Consider the following 21,000-nt stretch of genomic DNA (forward strand, 5'->3'; position numbering starts at 1 on the left):
CCGAAGCACAGACTTAAGAAGTGTTTTCACGCTCTCCGAAAGTTGCTGTTTTCAAGACGGAAAAATACTTTTAAATGAATGTAAAAGAGTAAAGCTGCAATCTACAATTTTGTGCGTTTCGTAAAATCGTGTTTTTACCATTAAATGTGATGGAGCAGCATTCATTATTAGCATCAAGTTTCCATGTCTAGTATGATCAGAGTATCGTCAGTAAATATAATAGCGCATAACGTCACGTTTTACGTTAGCCTTCGTGGTTTCTTCTCGTTAGAGTTTTGACGATCCAATATTACTGGTAGCTCCCATTCATCATTTATGATCTACGTTTTTACAAGGACAATGAAATAAGTGAGCTATAGTTGACGGAAGGGGGAGGAAGACCTGAACTTGGCTTATGAGTTATCAAAAGAGAAGAGCGGTGTCAGGTCTAGTCGGAAGCAAGCCTTAAATTTTGAAAAAATAATGTTTCCCAATTAAAATAACTTTTACTATAAATACATTAGGTTTGTTACCTTTTTAAAATTATTTGTTTCTAGTGACGGAGGGGGTGGGGGGGGGGTAAAAGGGGTGGAGGTGGGTAGAAGGGGCCTAAACCACGCATAGATTTAAAAGAGGTGAAAGGTTTGCTCGAGGGTGGCTCACAAAGAGAGGTGGGCGAGAAAGTCGGTCAAAATGGCTTAATAAAATGGCAATACTTGATCGCCCAAATTATTGGACGAAGCCTTTTAAAGATTGGACATGGGTTATAGTTTTGTCAAAACCGCTGAGAGAAGATTCTTCTATAAGCGTCAAATGATCTATTTAATAACTAACCAATTGCAGGACAAGAAGATCGGTTTGGGTCAAAAACGGCAATGAAGAATGAGGTAAAAACGGGAATCAATCATTCATTGGACATTTATTGATACAGTCATAGATTTAATAATTCCGATCCTGCGAGCATGTGACAAATAATTTCACCACGAACGTGTGGCCCAAGAAAAAAAGAGATAACGAACACCCTCATTTCCCATCAACTCCAACATCCATTTCCGAACCCGTCATTACACCCTGTGATTGGAAAAAAACGGAAAGGAACGCAAATATATTAATTAAAACCGAAAAAAATGCTAGGGTGAAATTGAATTAATATCGAGTTGAAACAAAAAAAGTTTTATCGTAATCAAAGCAAACCATCTTCTGCGGTTGTTGAAAATTATTATTTACTACTCTCAGCGTTTTCACCGGGTGGCCCAAAAACCTTTCATGTAAATTATTGTGTTGAATAACGAGAACATTTGATACATCTTCTAATTTTATTAAAACACTGAATATTATTTAATAAACACTAAACATTCACTAAACCAAGCAACTATGGACATTTCTCCCAGGACACACACACAGATTGTAACTGACTAACTTAGTGGCCTCTCCATTCTTGCCATATTCAACATATAATTTTATATTTTAGGCTCTCGTCCGTTTTGAAGGAACATATCGAAGGCGTAAGTCCGCAATCACAAATCTCGTTTGCGGTGCCTGAAAATCTCCGCCTCTATGTTATTTTTTTAAAGTAGTGGGAATATATACGCTGCCGTGCAACGTAGAAACGCCGTATGAACATTCGAGGGTTGCCAAATTTCCTTAAATTAAATGTCTATTTTCAAGGATAATAATGAATATTTTCTTTTTAAATTTTCAGATCATCTGGATCTGTTAGCGAATAAAATTCTTTGAAAAATTGGAGGAAAAGTATACATGGATTCCCCTTAATATTCGTATTTTATACGTGGAAATTTGGCAACGTCTGAAGACGCATACGGCGTTCTCCCAAAGCACAGCAGTACGAGTGATCCTCAAAAAAGAGTTCTTTGGGTAACCGAGCTCACCACTTTCGGGGAACCCTGTTTTTACTTGTGATGTGTTCAATGACGAATTGTGATAAACTTTATTTGTTTGTACATAAAAAGCCACTTTTTCGCGATGACCAATCGGATTTTTATTATGATTTATTATTTTTTTGGAGCGCCGGGCGATCCAATCAGATTAGAAAGGCAAAAAATAGACTACATTAAACAGTCAATCAACATTTGATCATGACGTGTATTTTTTTAACCTTTTTACACTCCGCCGCTCCGTTTTTAATCTGCCCGCACGAATTTCCAACGGGATTACAGATAAATGAATTGCAAACAGAAGAGGTGAACTTCGCTCCGCACGCATGAATAAATTATTCAGACTTGATACGTTGAAAAATAAATCCTTCTCAGTCACATTAATGAATGAGAAATCAAAATAATCAATTTTATACCATTTGTTTTGGTTTCTGATCTGTGATATTTTCAGAAGAAACCCGTTCTTCTTTCATTGATGCTACAGATCATCATCTTCGGTTAAAGGTTAAACACTAGTTTTTTAAACTTTCGGAAATGCCTTCAGTACCTGCTAACGTTTAATCTCTGATTAGGATTGTTGGTTCTCCTCAGTTCCAATCAACTCAATTATATCATCGATGTTTTTATTTTTTATTTTTATGTATGACTTATATTTAAAAAAGAAAATCATATAAAGATTCAGCTAATTTAAGGTTGGATCCGGATAAGAAGTAATAGAATTAGCCATTAATTTACTTTGCTAAAAAAAAGAGTCAAAAGCGCCAGTTACAGCCTGGCAGCTCCCGCCTGATATTTAGCTGGGTTGCAAACTTTCAACCCAAAGATTTAGTCAAAGTAAGGCGAAGATCTCGCCGATGTGCCCCAAGAAAAACTTACCAAATAATCTTAACCACACGCTTAAATTACTGAATGTTCTAGTTCTCACCTCATACATAATGTCCACGGAAAAAAAGAGGTAGGGGCTGAGACCCAACTTTGGCCTCCCCAATTAACTGTAGTAGTACCCCTATAATTTAAGTTATTAACCAAAATGTTACGGTACCACCCTAACTTGAGTTGCGTTACCACCGCAATCAATTGGAAATGCTCATATCATCTAACAAAATGGGGTAGTGCCAGAATTTCAGGGGGTTACCCCTAACTCTTTTTTCTTTCATTCGTGTCGGTTTATTTTTCCACAGAGTACATAGAGTCGTAATGTAAATGGGAGAGTTGACGCGCCACTTTTAAGTACTTTCCAGGCCCCGAATGCCGGGCCTCCTGTTGTATGCTAGATTGCCGGGTCATATTTTCCGATACACAATCGATTATTTTTGATACACGAGGACCTGGCCATCTGATGTATGAAGAGGATATGAATTACCACGTATTCTACATCGCCATTTTTGATCGAAAATGTATCGAAAAAGTGACCGAAGCTCGGCGCACACCAGGCTCGGAACTCGTCGTGGGATTTACATCACGACTCTATGTACTCTATGAATTTTTCTTACTGCGTGGTGCTCATCAACTCAAGTCGGGAGAACACGTGCATAGAGAAAAAAAAGGGAGGCGTTTACATTTCGAGCATCTTGGACTTTTTTTGATGACGTAGGTCGGTACGACGAGTTTCATCATCGATTGAAATGGTGTAATTTATGGAAAAAAGTCATTCTCTGAAAAAAGCTTGAAATCATATCATGAGTTGATTTAAGCAAAAAAATCGGACATTATGGTCCGTTTTTCATACCTTAAATTCCGGATTTCGCTGGCCAGGTTGTACCGACCTACGTCACAGGGTAAACAAACCTCAATATTCAAATACCTCCTTTTTTGAGCGTTCACCACAGGGTCGGACTGACTAGCATCTGAGGGCGTAGAGCCTCGACTGGTTAAAGGGCGTAATGTGATATTCCATGATGGGGCATCTCCTTCGTGGAGAGGGGTCAGAAAATTTTGGCAAAGCAGCACAAGTTTACGCTATTTTCAGGTTCAAATTTAATAAATCGTACAGAGTAAAAATTGTAAAATTGAACGTATTAAAGTGACCGACAGAATTCTGAAATTAAAGCCGACGACAAGAAAGACGTATTTGGGCTTCTTTTTTAACTTTTCTCCTGAATCTGAGCGACACCTCATTGGCAGCATATAGCAGGGCATTGAGAACTCAACCTCCGCGTCATCGCGCCTTCAATTTTTCAGATGCAGCACGGACGTCCATCAAGTACGAATAGTTGTATCTCTGCGCCGTCGTTAACGCGCATCCTTTCCCTCGCTTTCTTTCCATATTGTGTTTGTTTGCGTTCGTCTTATTCGTAATGGTGCTTCAAGCACTGCGTGAATAACACAGCCGAAGGTAGGAGAGATGTGTTCGGGCCTCTTTTTGGACTGCTCAGGCCCGCACTGCTCCATGGGAATCGGTGCCATTTTTCGTGGCGGGAAGCAATACGACGGTGAAACTACCAAACCACGTATCTCGGTTTGCGACGTCGCAGACTTCCTGTCATACATACATACATAAAGTCGCTTTTATAGCGCCGCCTCGCGCTCTGCGACGCCCAATCGCCATTGCCCCCTATCCTCCCAGAGATCATCAGGCAATTGGCACCTTCTGATCTCCTCCTCCACCCCTTGTCGCCAACCTTTCACAGGACGTCCACGCCGTCGCCTTCCGGGAGGAACCCAATCGAAGACCTGCTTGGGCAACCGGTCGTCTGCCATCCTTCGCACATGTCCATACCAGACCAACTGCTTGGACCTGATATCGTGCACGATGTCCTTCTCTACACCCATGATCTCGCGTACTTTTACATTGCGGATACGCTCTCTTCTTGAGATGCCAGCAGACCTCCGCCAAAAGTCCATCTCAGTTGCCCTAAGCATGTCTTCAGTTCTTTTCTTGAGTTGCCAGACCTCACTCCCGTAAGTTACGATACTCTTCACGATGACGTTGTAAATTTTCCTTTTGGTCTCCTTGGAGATACTCTGGTCCCAGAGAACCCCATTTAGCATCGCGATAGCTTTCCTGCCTTGCACATTCCGATCTTTAATAGCCCGATCCAAATTTCCGTCCTTAGTTAACCAAACTCCTAGATATTTATACTCTTCACAGTCCTGAATTTTCCGACCATCCTCCAGTTCAATGCTTTGCTGATCACCACCGATAACCAACTTCTCCGTCTTAACCACATTTACTTCCATTCCCCACTTTCGGTATACTTCCACTAGCTTCCGCGTCATGTAATTCGCATCTTCTTCGTCCTGAGCTATTACTACCTGATCATCAGCAAAGCACAGAGTATAAAGGGTGCCATCTTCACGTAGCGGGACGCCCATTCCTGAACAGCATCTTTTCCATTCCTTTAAAACTTCTTCCAGGTACACTTTAAATAAGGTTGGCGACAAACAACACCCTTGTTTCAGTCCTTTAGTAATTAAAAACCCCAACGATAAATCCCCATGCGATTTAACCCTAGAAAAAGCCCCACCATAAAATTCCTTAATAGCACTAATTAGTCCCCCACTAAAACCCCTTTTGTTTAAGGCTTCCCAAAGTTTCATCAATGGCACACTGTCGTAAGCTTTCTGGAGATCCACAAACACTAGATGTAATTCCTGGCCAACTCCCTTCTTTTTCTCGATGACGTGGATGATGGTAAATAAGTGATCAATCGTTGACCGACCGGCTCTGAAACCTGCTTGCTCTTCCGCTTCATGTTCTTTCCACTCCTCTTCGATTTTTGCTTTCAGCATTTTTCCATACACTTTGCTTAGGGTACTTGCAACCGACAGTCCTCTATAGTTATCACACTCATCTTTTCTACCCTTCTTCTTGTATATAGGTGACACCCAAGACTCTTTCCATTCTGTCGGTACCTTTCCACCGTCCAAGCAATCTTGCATCAGGTATCTCAACCGTTGAAACAGCTTGCAGGTTCCACACTTGATCAACTCAGCAGGAATATTTCCCGGACCCGGAGCTTTATCGTTCTTCAGCTCTCGTACGGCCTTTACCACGTCCTCCATATGGATCTCCAAGTTATGATTATCGTTAGTATACTCCAAGCTTACACCTCCATCTTGAAATTCAGGTCGCCTTTCTGTCAGTAAATTTTTAAAATAACCCTCCAGTTTATCAATGGATATCGGAGATATTAAGTCCCGCTTCATGTCCCTTCGCAGCCCTTTCAGCAACTTCCAGCTCTCAGTGCTTTTCCTTCCTCCTATGTACGTGTCTATTTTGTTACAGCTCCTCTCCCAAGATTCGTTCTTTTTCTTGGTTATGAGCCTTCGTACCTGCGTCTGAGCTTTTTTATACGCCTCTTTGTCTTCTGTTTTTTTAGAGGAAAGGAACTGATGATATTTTTTCCGTTTCTCCTGAATCTCCTTCTCAATTTCTTCGTCCCACCAGTAAGGTTTTTCGCTAACTTTCCTATCATCAGCGACACCAAGAGCCTCCATTGCTGCCGAGTGAATGCAATCCTTCAAGAACTGATACTGCTGTTCGGTATCACCGTCCCTTGATTCGCCCAACTTCTCATCCAAGCGCTTTCCATATAAAGCCCTTACACTTGGATGCTGCAAGCTGTCAATATTATAGTTCACAAGCTTGACACGATCTTTTTGTTGGTGAACCTGTTCCTGTGCTTGCCTGGTCTCCTGGCTCCCTTTCACTGGGAAAGCTATTTTCGCCCCGAGGAAATAATGATCACTGCCGCAGGAAAGACCTCTCCACACTCTAACTTGCTGAATCTTCATTCCCGTGTCTTGTCTAACAACCACATAATCAATGATTGATTTCAATCCGCGAGTAGACTGAACCCAAGTAAATTTATGGATATCCTTGTGTTGGTAGAACCCATTGAGCACCTTCATGTCCCTTTGCTCACATACGTCAATGATACGGGCTCCGTTATCATTTAGTGCCGCCTCTCCGAAAGGGCCGACGATCTTACTTTTAATTTGACGTCCTATTCTACCATTGAGATCTCCCAACACAATGATTTCCCTCCTGGATCCAATCTTGCCGATCTCCTCGTTCAATTCTTCAAAAAATTGGTCCTTCACTGCGACAGTAGAATCATCGTTGACTCCATACACTCCCAAAATGGTGATTTTATGGCCAAACACTGCCATATTCATCTTTATCATTCGGGGGTTAATAGCTTCCCATGTAGTGATGCACTTCCGTAGGCTCTTGCGAATAAGAATTGCAACACCCTGCTGAGCTCGCTGATCTTTTTCCACGCCACTATAAAACAAATCGTATTCCTTTACACTTACAGAGCCTTGTCCTTTCTTCTTCGTTTCTGTTAATACTGTGACATCAAATCCGTGACTCCCTATCTCCGATACCACTTCCGTCATTTTCGTAGAAATTCCTTGTACGTTCCATGTTCCAAAAACCATCATCCGTTTACGTAATTTTTTCCGATAAATCCGTTTATTTCCATTTGTACCGAGGCAATTGTTATTGGGTCTTTTAACAGTATTTCTTTTTCCGAGTATCGGGGAGTTAGCCCGATGACTCAACCCCCAACCTGGAGGACCGGGGTTTGATTTCGGAGTTTCCTCTCCTAGACAGGTTGCTTCCACTACAGCTGAGAGCCCTGTCTGCCCTTCCAATGAGTGGTTCATACGCCTTGAAGCCGGTGACCATCTCCACTACCCCATAAGGCAGGGGTTACCAGCTGGGGTCCGCAGGATTGCTAAACCTGTGACATCAGTCCCCCATACGGCTTCCTGTCATACTTTATTTTTTAAATGAAAAACTACTTAACGTACAGTCTTGAAAATTTCTGTGATTTTTCCTCTTTGTGCGGAGAAAATTCCGTGAAAATTTCAAGGAATGATATTGATTTGGTCTACTTCAAAAAAATAAAATGCGAGCGTAGATTTTTAAACACCGCAAACGAGATACGTGGTTTGGTAGTTTCACCGTCGAATACCTATTTTCTCAATTTTTTTAGACACCATTTCTACTTTTTTTCTCCTATTTTGTATACTTTATGTAACGCCTGTAGGCTTGTCTAACGTCTTAACGTTGGAGCTGTCGTCTTGTTTTTTTCTCTATGGAACACGTGTCTGTTCTGAGGAACAAAAGACTGATCCGATGGGCGAAATTTTCCAGAGATCCTCCACCGGGAACTCTGCCAAGCGCTAAGTAACAAGCTCACCTCTTGTTTATCGAGATAGAAACGTGCCTTCCAAGCGGGGTAATCGGAGAGTAGCTGGAGCCTTGTTTACATGCAGGCCAGTCAGCCAGAGTCCCAGATATTCGGCCTCCTCGGTCGTCGGGTCGCTCCTCGCGTGTTCCGATCTCTCGTGCGAACTCTACGCCCACAAAAGATGAAGTGTGGAAGCCAAAAGCCAACAGTGAGGGAGGAAACATGGCGCTGTGTAAACCGCGGCAGGTACCGCGCAGGGTCGCCACGTCGGGCCGGGGAGGGCGCCGGGCGGGGCTCTCGGGGACCCGGGCGCGCAACACCGGCGCTGGACAACAAGTTGGCGCACACGAGATAATTATGTCATCGATGCTGGCGAATTAACTCCAACATCCAACGAGATCCGAGCCGGATTGGTGAATGGTGCGCTGACCAGACGCGGACGCCTCAACGTGCCGGCGCGCGGCGCGGCGCAGCCGGGCAGCCAGGTCGCCGCTCAAGTGTCAAAGACGTTCGGACATGAGCTTCCTCGGGGATCTTGTCAGTCGAAATTCCCGCCTAAAATCTACTCTGAAATTTTTAAAGGGGAAGAAAACGATTACACCCTCGTACGAACATTTTTGTAGGAATATTGTGGGGTCGCTGTAATTATTCGTTGTCATAAAACCAGAGCCGTCATGACCCAGGTGGTGGGGTGGCGATCGCCATCTGGGCCTCGTAGTCGCGGGGCCGTGGGCCCAGATGATAGGAAATGAAAGTAGGAATGTGAAGAACTAGAGGAGAAAAGAGTGACGAGCAAAAGCACTGGAATCTCAGTGAAACTCATTCTTAGAAAAATTACTCCTTGCTCGGGGGACCTAGGCCGGACTGAGGAATAATGTGGGCCCCGACCCTGTTTACCCCCCCCCCCCAAAAAAAAAACTTAATCACGTGAAACAATTTTAATGGTGTATACGTGCTTAAATGTATCATTTGAATTTATTCATCTATTCGTTAATTTTTTCTAGAGGAGAAATAGAGTGACGAACAAAAGCACTGGAATCTCAGTGAAACTCATTCTTAGAAAAATTAGTCCTTGCTCGGGGGACCTAGGCCGGACTGAGGAATAATGTGGGCCCCGACCCTGTTTACCCCCCCCCCCCCAAAAAAAAAAACTTAATCACGTGAAACAATTTTAATGGTGTATACGTGCTTAAATGTATCATTTGAATTTATTCATCTATTCGTTAATTTTTTCTTAATCATACAAATACCTCGATACACAAAAACAGCAATTTATTCAGGAATACAAATTTTCCCGCATAGAAAATTCAAAGTGGTAAGCAAAATTATGTCGCCAAAAAAATTGAAATTAAAATGCGATTTGAAGTCATCACTCCACGCCAAACGTCCTCGTTGGACGTTAAGTGAATTATTCCTGCTTTTTTCCTCAAACAAACGTGACATCTGAAAGTGATACCACTATTCGGCCACGTGGGAGCTCGGGTTGCTTACAATGGAAACTGAAGGCGAACCGCAATGAGGTAAGAGCAGATTCATGAGGGCTTACACGATTTGCCCTGATGATAAAAAAATTCCTTGAATTTCTTGATTTTGCAGGATTCCAGATGCCCTGGTATGTCTTACTACAAAGTTTACGTCTAACGGTTGAACTTTTTAAAAGTTAGTCAGGAGGGCTCCCGGACTTCGTCTTTCTAAGGGCACTCCATACATTTAGAGCCCTTGGTGTGGGGCCCTCACCCCTTAGGTGTGGCCCCCGGGCCCTTTCTCACCAGTCCGGCCCTGGAATATTGCACAAAATTGGAATTTTGTCAAAATTTATTCATTTATCCTTTTCACATTTAATCCTATACCATAGTAAGAGCATCTGGGCATTTCTCTGTTATTACAGGTAATCGATTTAAATATAATACCAACCGAAATTTATTGAATCTTGGAGCCTTAGAGCCGAACTTTGACAGAGAATACAGGCCCAGAACGGGTCCTGACCACACTGAAGTCTATCTAAGCGCTTCAGTGTGTCTGGTAGTGCAGTTGGAACTCACCAACAAATGCTAAATTTCCATACAAAAGCAGCAACATAATTTGCTTCCTGGTCATCAATGGGTTAAAAAAATCGTCGATTTAAGCAGAAATATTTTTCACATGGCTGAATAAAGATTACCTCTTGAATGGATAGTAAAATCAATTAATCTTGATATTAAACCACTCTGATAAAATTAAAGATTGGCTCAGGCATAATAATTCTTGTATTTGCCGCCAAGGTTTTTTTAAATCTTGATTTAAGCGGAATTTTTGTAGGAACTAGATAGCTTGGATTAAGCAAACGTAACTTGAATAAATCAGCTTCATTCTTGAATTAAGAAAAAATATGAATTGGTGGCAAATCTAATATTTTCCCCCTTTTTTCCAATTGGTTTTTTCTTGTTAAAAATACTTTCTTCTTGATACCAGCATAATTTCCTATTAATTCAAGGAAAATCTTCTTGATGACATGATGCATTACAGATTGTTTCGTCACCTTCCGGTCAAAGTATCACAAGCGCCATGCGACGTTAAAACATATCCGCTACCATCTTATTATTTTACAGAAAAATTGTTGGCTGAATCTGTTTGAACTTTCACTGAATTTGCTATGTGCTGCCGATAAAATTCGGTGAAATTTTCAAACAGATGCAGCCAACAATTACTCTGTAAAAAAATAAAATGGCGGCGGAAATGTTTAAACGTCGTATGGCGCTTGTGATACTTTGGCCGGTCGGTGACGATTTCTGCTTGAATCAAGTTACCTTTGGTCCAGCGTTCGGTCGTGGAGGGAGAGAATATTTGACACTGTGCGGCTCGGCGTATAGGTGTGACCGGAGACCAAATGGCAGGAAGTTGTGTCGTCCACTTATCTCCCATCTCTGTCACTATAATTAGACATAAGTTGAGACTCGATTCAGACTCATCCACACACAAAAAAAGGGGAAAACAAGAGTTTCATCTTAACAGAACGTATCGATGTACATGCGCCGTTCTGTAATTTATCTGAAACGACCATCAAATCTCCTCGCTTTGCCACCTTTATCGTCGTTCCTTGGCACCGTTGCCACCCATCCTCTCATAGACGGATTTTATGACTACGTCATTCGATATTCGATATATTCGATGTATCTACTTAGGATATACGGACTGTTCTGGTATCGATCGTTTTGCCGCGCTTTTTAAGGGCGATACACCGTAATGACCATAATCGAATGACGTAGCAACTAAATCAGTCTATGGACCGTATTCGATGGTGGTTCGATGTATCGTTAGGTTTAAAACAATTGAACATAACCTGAAACAAAACTTCCAGAATTTAAGCTGGAAAAGCTGAAAATGAGAAAATGTCTAACAATCTCACTTTTCATTGGCATTTGATACTCAAAAGAAAAAAACATACACAAAAAATACCCGTTCCTTCAGATTGCCTATTTGACTTTTGAGGCTATGTTTACATGTTGAACCAATGTCTGGCATCCAGTGCAGTGCACATTATATATTAAATGGCCGAAACCAAGGGGCGAAAAACCATGGTATATAATTCAGCGGTCCATGATGGATGACGTCATTTTTTGTGCAGCAGCATTTGTCGAGTTGCGTCTGGATATCGTATTTTTAGGGTTTTGACGGGCTCATTACTGCCTTAGAGAAAAAATTATGAGCGATTCGATTAATTTTTATGCAAAAAGAGAACGTAAAGTTACAAATTAATCCGGAAATTTTGCATCCTGCGCACAGCAGGACCCACTGGCTACCACTAAATCTTTACTCAGAAATTATGAATAAAATAAAACTAGATCAAAAAGAATAAGCATCAGCGGGCTGATTGTTGAAATTGATAGACAAAGCGATTGACAAAGAAGACATGGAGAGTATGGAGAGCAGAGATCCTATTGGTTGAAATGGTTGGTTCCTACAGACTGAGGGAGAATTTGATAGACTAACTATAAGGTCTCTCGTGGGTTGCCGTTAGTTACTCTTTGTCCATTCCAACCAACCGCGTCCACCAATAGGATCCCTTTATAAGGTGTTTGTCTTCTTAGTCTATAGCTTTGTATATCAGTTTCAAAAATGAGCCCGCAGGATGGTATTCAGATTTGGTGCACATTGGTGGCGTTTTTTCCTCTCAAAAAGAATAATCTAGACAACGTCTGATATAACTCTGGGTGTTTCGTTTACACGGGGCCATGGTCTTCCTACATGGTCTTTCCTCTTCCAGGGTCTCTCTTTTCATCTAACACCACCGCCGCGCCGCGCCGCCGCCCGCCAACCGACTCTCATTAAAAATTTTGTAGCGCCGACCTGTTCCATTCATGTCTTACATTTTTATACGCGGGTACCATGTAGACCAATTTTTTGTTACTTTTATATCCTTTTAATTCTTTTTCTGTCTGGTGTCATACATGCCCGACCATTTCCTTTCGGCTTTCAGCCGCCCGGATTTCTTTGGTGCCTCTCGTTGTTAGGCTGGTATTTGGGTTTCCTCTCGTACCATCGAATCACGTGTTTTGACGGAATTAAATACGTTTTACATGTTCGAAGGATGCCTTGTCGATATGCAAGGAGGGTTTGTTGTGTTTAATACACTACTCTCTCTTTTTCGATCACTGTCGGCTCCTCTATTCACTCAAACTTGAGGTCATAAATTCTTCCACTAGCGCTCGTGTTCAGTCCGAAAAGCACACAGCCCGTCCACGTGCACGCGTGCTCTATCGAACACAGGTGACTTTATTCAGATGCACTTTTTGATGCGGTGGTAATTGCAATTAAAGTTAAAGCTCGTGTCAGTCCAAAATTAAGCAGAGCATAGTTCTAATGAGTTTTTGCGTGCGAATTCTAATAATATTGCTAAAAAAAACCCAAACCAGATCAAACTGTGAGTGTGAATCTATAGAGAAAAAGAGATCGGGATGCGAAGATCCTTCAACCGAACATGGAGGTCTAAAGCATTTACAGTTCGCCTACAATTTTCAGGGTAGGCAACCCGAGCTCCCTCGTGGTCGAATAGTGGTATCATCGTGGGATGGCACGCTCACTCAGCACACATAGAAATTAGAGTTGTTTACCAAACGAAAAGAGGATACTTTAACGTCATGCCAGTTTTCCTTCAATTTTTCGTGTAGGCAACACAATCTCCCACGTGGTCGAATAGTGGTATCATTCCGTATATAGAAGTCAAATAGCTGTTGTCGGCTTCGTTGTGGGTGCACTAACATATGAAGACGATGAAAAGAGGAAGAAGACAATGGACATAAGGAGAAAAAAGAAGAAGAAAATAATGGAAAAATAAAATAGGAAGAAAAGAAATAAAAATTCAAAAAAATTTCATAGAAAAAAGGGAAGAGATGTAAGAAGAAGAAAACAGGTAATAGTGGTAATATACGTTTATTTTATAGCGGTGCCTTTAGTGAGTACGCAAAGCAAGTTCTGAGAAAACTTCAAGGAATTATATTAATTTGGTGTCCTTCACAAAAGCAAAACAGGAGCGAAGATTTTCACGCACCGCAAACAAGATACGGTGTTCGGGACTTTCACCGTCGATGTATACTGCATTGTGCTACATATGTAAGCTTTATTTGAAAACAAAAATCTTACAGTTTACAATATATCACATTAATTTTTTTTTATTTTAGCAACTTTTCAGCATAAATTGTGACCATAGCATTTATGAGCGTGTGGGGACTTCAACGGAGAACAAGAAAAACAACTTTTCAGTGTTGCTGCGCCTGAGGCGAAAAACCTCCAACCTTGAAAAAATTCGTAAAAATAAAAAGTATGCGAACAATGCATCTTCAACCTCGGTTATTTTGTATACCCCCATTATGCGAAGATACTCCAAGAACATGAAATGCGATGAAGAGATTGTTCACTATATCATGGTGGTCGTTTAAAAAAAGAGGAGCAAGCAACTCAATTTAGCAATGGAAAATAAGCCCTCGTGATTTATTGCATCTCGCCAAAATGCAGTCGACTGGGTCCGTGAATGAACAGAAAATCATTTAATCAATCTCGATTTGGAGTGGGTCAATGGGAGGGAAGGAGGGGGTGGATTCACCTGATGAAGACCTCAGCATGAGGAACCTGCGAGATCTAAACGGAACAATTAAACAATTCTCATCCCAAGGATGAATGAGAGTCTTTTTATATCCGTAAAATATTACATTCTAAAGTGTTGGGAGATTTATCAACTTTGGGTGGCAATGGGTCATACTGTCACCCATTCGAGTCAATAATTTATTGGTTGAACCCGTTTCCTCTCATTCAAACCCCGGATAGCCAGACCTCTGTGTGATGAATGTTATGTAAACATTCGCGACATTACATTTCTATTTGGGGCTCAAAAAACGCTAACCAGACACTCTGGCGTGGAGCTTCTCCGAAGAAGAGGAAGGAACAAGGGGACAAAGACATCACTGGGCTGAGGAGTGTAATAGCGAGGTTACCACTGTTGGACAAACAGTGCCAACTTGCCCGGGCGAAAAAAAATTATTACCAAGTCATTGATACTCAGCTTGACTCCTACGAAGTGTTGCCAATTTTATTTTTCTCTTTTGAGGGGCAATGGTGGCTTATCTTCAAATTGACCATGGGAATGAGGCTTTCTTTGGGAAAGGGCAACGCTCAGTTGTGTGTGAAAGAGACAGTGCTTGTAAAATCAGATGTGTGTCCGTGTGTACCTGCTCGGGTTTTTGGCCACCCACGCCTGACCGGCAGGGGGTCGCACAGGGCTCTCGGCTTCTGTCTGCACCTATCTCAATGTGTTTACTCAACGAATTCCTTTTTTGGCGTTGCTTGCTCCAGTATCGGGACACAGGAAGTATCTGATCACACTTATAGGTGTGTCACAAACATCAGTTTGCTGTCGCACTGCTGAGGGAACATATTTGAGACGTGTCAAAATTATCACTTCCCATCGTGACCAATGCCCCACGTGAGGAGGAGCGGGGTATCCATCTCTGTTTCCCTCCGGTTGGTTGAATTTTTGGTGATAACTGTAGGAGCTATATTGGATAAATGATCTGATCAAGAGCTGCGTACTATCAGGTGGATCAAAGGTATAGATTCCCACACTTCTTTCTTAGTTGCAAGAGTCTAAAGTTGCCAAAAATAGCAAGAAACGCATTTCCGAGCATTAAAACGATATTTTTTTTTTTTTTTTTTTTTTTAACTGAAATAAAAATTGAATTTATAAAGAGAGCGTTTCTCATGGCCTGAAGCATAAGGTGTAATCATTCGCGTACTTTTCGAAGATGAATTTTAAAAAAATTGTCGCAACAGCCCGAAATGGACATTTTCGAGGAGGATTTGTTTTATCTGAAAAAGTGGTGATCCCTGACCTCCTACAGTAATCAAAGCGTCAAAAAAAAGCTATTCAGTCTGCATGATCCCCAAAAGTTTTCCTGTTGCAGTCATTAAAATCTAAGAGGGAAATCTGAACTTTAGTGTCTCAGTCAAAGTTTTTAGTGCAATTTTTATTCATTTCTCTCCCATCTTCTTTTCGATAATTTCCCCAAAACACTATCGATAAAATACTTACAGAGTAAAATCAACGAACTTGCGAGGGGGAAAGAGAGGAAATGGAGGAGGGTAAGGAATAAATATCAAAAGCGAGCCAACTCCATATCCAAATCAATAAATTTACATGCACGTGGCGCCCACTGGGTGAGGTGAGCGCAGGCCGGGAATACAAGATCAAATAGGTAAAAAGTCATAACCGATTCAAAACAACCACATCTTGAGGAGCGCCCAATACCAGTCACACACAAAAGCAATCGGACATAAAACCGCCTTACACAATCATTAGACATAACAGGGATAAATAATGGAGCCTGTTTGACGCTTTATTACCGGGAAACATGCAGTAGGGCTAGTGGGTGGGAGAGACCACCCCTGGGGCACAACTCAGTGCCCACTCATGCCAGCGCAGCGGTCAGTGTTCATTTCAGCGTTTTCCTGTCAAACTCGTGTTTGTCATTTACTTTTCAAATTAATAGGTTTCGTTGTCCAGAAATGTGTTGCTGGCTCAATTTACCAATTTCCTCCTCCGCCTGGCAAACAGAGCCAAATACGCCCTTTCAAACATTAACATAAACCGACGAATGTAGCGGATTTATTTAACTCCATATTCAAATTCGACCGAACAATCGCGAGCTCTTCTCTGCTCACTTTACATTTTCTTCATTCGTTGAAAAACTAATCAAACGTCAGGTTTATTTTTATCACAGCATGCCGGCAACTTGTGGTAAAAACGTTGGGTACAAATTTGAAGACAATATCATTTGAATCTAATACTTGCAGCTGAAATTCGAGGAACTGCTGGGAGATTGTTGGATCTTTCTCATAGCACCATCAATAGAAAAGCAAAGAGTTCTACGCTACAAATCACTGGAAAAAAAAGTCGTTTGGATCTAGAGTCCAGACTCTTGAAAACGCAATGACAAGAAAAATTACTCTTGATTCAATTGGATTTTTGCTTGAATCAAAACAAAATATGCTTATATTAAGAGGCTTGGTTCTCGATTTAAGCAAAAATCCGATTGAATCAAGGGTATTTTTTAGCCCCAGGATAGCTGGTTATCTCATCAGCTCTCTTTTTTGATTCCTCTTTTGAGCAAATTCTATCAAGTAGAAATAATCGTATAGCCCACTGTTCAATTTTTATTTTTGAGAGCGTATAGAGACCATTCCATTCAGCACCATTCTTGGCCTCAGCGTAGCGTGACTTGGTAAATTTTACGCTTTTCATCACTCGCTAAAAAGCAAAACACCTAGTCTCCCAAAGGACCTCCTTCGGAAATCTAAAAGGAACAGCAGTGTCGACTTTTCTCTTTCGGACATCGAAAGAGCATGTTTATTTTGTGAATTCCGACAAATGGAAACAAACGAGGCTACAGTAGTGCCTCTAGGGAAATAGTTCTCTACTTAAAGGGTGCCGTACAAATGAGCCTTTTATCTTTTATATTTTTTATTTTCATAAAGAGTGAAAAGCAGAGCGTGGATAGTTGAGGCTGAGCAAGATGATCCTGGAGGGAGAGCAAGGGATGCTTTTGTCCTCAACGGATTTGTACACCTGTTCCCGTCTTAATATCTCTCTAGGCTCATCAATCAGAGGGATGACATCATTCAAAATAAGCCTCGCCCAAGGTTGCCAATTAACCATCTGACAGTCTCGAGATTTCTGAAGATAGTTAAATGAGTGTCTTGGTTCAATACCGTAGTAAAATTGAAAAAAAAAAAAAAAAAAAAAAAACAACAACAAAGATTGAGTTTTTTTAGATATCAGCGATGGTTGTTTCGCTTTCTTAGAGACGTCGTCCATAAGCGCGGCACTAAGTGGATCTTTTATCCATTTAAAAATACTAATTATATGTACACTATTAAAATCTACTTGATTATTTTAATTTGAAACTAACAATTTTTTGGTTGAAAGCAAAAATTGTTCGCTATTCTGGGAGATTTTTTAGATAATTCCGAAAGGGCAACATTTTTACAACACTATAATTGCGTTGGTTCCTTTTTGCTAGATGCGATCCAATTGTAAGTATAGGAGTCAAGACTACGTGCCTCAGTTCTCCTTCAATTTGGGTGATACTTCAAGCACATCCACAAAGCACGTATAGTGGTATCAAAGAGCCGAGTGAGTTTGAGAACCTTGTTATGTTGTCATCTCTTGATTTTCTACATCTCAAAGGTATTCTTTACGCAAGTGTTGTGGTTGGATAGTGTCGTGAAGTTGAGAAAAACTAGGATAAAGTTTGCCCGAATGTCGAGAATAGTCGACTTGTTGTGATACAGAAGAATCGTCCTTAAGCGCAGAACAAAATCAGAGGAAAGACCAGATGTCCCATTTCGCCTTCAATTAGGATGATACTTCAAGCACACCCATAAAGCACGAATAGTCGTATCAGAGCGCCGTGTGAGTTCGAGCGCCTTGTACTGTTGTCATCTCTTGATTTTTTACATCATCATCAACGTTTCAAGCGTTGTTCACCAAAGCACATCGTTTAAAGTACAGTTTGAAATTTTGAGGCGATGCTCTGCAGAGTCGTAAAAAACGCTCAGCATGAAAGACTGAACTTCATACCTCCAAAATTGATCTTATAGCAGTGCTGAACTACTCTAGTTTCTAGCTTACCGTACACTTTACCAGACGCACACTAATTCATAAGTATATTTTGTTCAAAATGCACTGTAGTTATGTATTTTATAAGTAATGCATGAACGTCAAAATTCACAGAAAAAGTCACGAGAAAAAAAATCAAGTTTATGAAATCACAACTGTTTGATGACTGCCTTGGCTTTATTTTTTGCATTAAAGAAAGACTTTTTTTACAAAAGGAAATGGTCGCAGAAAAAAAGTGTCAGGGGTTAACCCCTTAAATTGTGGTATTACCCCAATGTGTGGAACGTGACGTATAGGCTAGTGACCTGGAAATGTCCAAGTTGGGACTTGCCCCTTTTGAAGATATTTACAGTTGTCTACGAGTTTACATTTCGAAAATTTCAGCTGTCTAGGAATTCACCATTTTTGTACGGTAGCTCTAAAATTTCACACCTTCCCATTATCAACATTTAATATGTATTTTTCCTACTAAAAGTTTAATGTCCACTCCTCAATTATTCACCAATTTACAAATTTTAGTTTTAATTTCCATTTTTTTTATGTTCATGGTTTAAATAGGACAATTCAATCTGGCAACCGTAGACTGGGAGTATACCTCATAATAACGCTAACACACTGGTAATTTATCTGTGCATGTTTCTTCTCTCCTCTTTTCAGGGACCAACGACGAGGGAAATGAAGATACATGCCCATCTGACACCCTCACACCTAGCCCTGCTCGCCAGCTACAGCGTTTGCTCCATGTTTCCGACTCACCCGACCGACCTCGCGGTCCATTCATGGTCTTGCCCAGTTTTATGTATGTTTCTTAAATAGCAGCATTTGGTTTTCAATAACCAAGTACCTACCGCCCGCATGGTCCTCGTATCTTCCTCCTTTCTCATTCAAGCTCCGACTGACCACAATCTTTTAAAGGTCTCACTCATAGCTCTCGTTTACAATGGATGTGAATCAAAACGTCCTCGTTTTCATTTTTATGGAATTTTAGAAATTCTTCGACGGAGGACTCCAAGACCACCTCAATGTTCCACCCCCAATGGGCGCCATTCGCAGAATGCACCTGAAAATGAGCCTTTGGTGCCTAAAAAATCGGAGTATTGGCCGAAAGTGGCGCCCTATCAACTGAGATACAACCCGCCGCAATCCTTGAGGCAGCGGTTGCACATCACTTTTCGCGCCAATTTTATCTTTTTTACTTTCTCTTTGAGTAAATTTGTCCCTAAATGTTTAACTGGAGATCCTTATCTCATTATTATTTTAAGACTGAGCATGGTTATCTTACTGTCTGTTCCTACGACTATGGGCCCAAATTTTGTAGACCCGCTTACATACGGCTGAAAATTGCAGTAAGAATGTTGGCTTCGTTATTCAATCGCTATTTAATGGCTTCGACTGTGAGGAACTAATGATGATTAGCTGTAAAAAAATGTTCAAGCTTCAGGTTAGAATATAATATCTCCGTTTCATGGTCTTTTAAGGTTAGTTTTCGCAAGTTGCGAGCGACCTAAAACCAACAAGATTTCGGCCATGGGGTAAAACTTGAGGTATGAAAATGTTTCACGGTAATAATTAAATCGAACTATTTCATCACATACAGGTATAGCCGTATTTTACGAGAAATAAAACCATCGCGCCGCATATCAGGTCGATTGTTGAATCGTTATCGAATGAATATCGATCCTTGATGGATATATCCCTATCTTAGCAATGCAATCTATCGATAATAACGATTCAACAATCGACCCTCAGAATAGATGTCGCTCATCTTTTGAAGGGAGATACCGGCGAAATCTATGACGAATCCGACAAAAGGTGACGATCCGAGGTTGTGCCGGTTTTGAAAAAAAGAGGGGGAAGGCTAGAAAAAACCACCGAGTGCAAGAGAGATCCAAGTGAGCGCCTCAACGAGATTTTAATCCGTCGCTAATTTTATTTGCAAACATAGGTCACGGTGGAAAGGGTTACACTCGATTCCTCGGTTCGCTTTTGTCACCTTTTTTGTCAACCCTCCAGACGAAGGGGCGGGCTCGCATGAGCGGGGATCGAACCGAGGAAGTGGCAGACCACCCCAAAAGGAAAAAGCATTTACTTGTGTCACCTCTTTCAAAACGATGACTAAATGCTAAGAAGGGGGTTGTGGGGGGGGGGGGTTGAAATAATGTGATTTGCTTCCACACCAGTAATCCCGTAATCCATGCTTTATTGGTTTCGTCAGCGCTGTTGCCTATTAACCGATGAATTCCGACAAGGAACGGAGTGCATCACTCCTCACTAAGTACTTTGCTTTGGAGTTTTTAATTTTTTAATTTTTTTTCCAGTAAAGTTACCGCTACGCTGCATGACCAAGAAATCATTACATCGGGGGCACAGTTTTAAAGCTAACTTAAAGCAGCGCTGGGATGCGTAACCGGTCCTCTTGCAGCGTGAATATATTTTTTAAGGCGTCACTCTCAATGAGTCCGCACTAACCCAATACAAAAATAGGAACGTAAAATCGGAGTTTTTCTCTAATCAATTAATATACCTTCCTCAGGAAAAGCACAATTGAAGTTTGCATAAAGAGTGGGACTACACCCTTGTGATGATTAAAATAATTTTAAAGCTTTTCCAAAGAGGCAAATATATGTTCTGTTGGGGTCTTGCTTTTATAAGTTCTCTCCCGAATTAGAGCGACAATTCATTGGCAGCATCGCGAGCTCACGCCACGTGCCATAGCGCCTTCAATTTTGCAGATGCAACACGGACATCCACTAAGCACGAATAGTTGTATCCCTGCGCCGTCATCAACGCGCGACCTTTCTCTTGCTCTGTTCTTATGTTGTGTTGGTTCCGT

The sequence above is a fragment of the Bemisia tabaci genome, chromosome 2 (assembly GCF_918797505.1).
Source record: "Bemisia tabaci chromosome 2, PGI_BMITA_v3".
Taxonomy (NCBI): Eukaryota; Metazoa; Arthropoda; class Insecta; order Hemiptera; family Aleyrodidae; genus Bemisia; species Bemisia tabaci.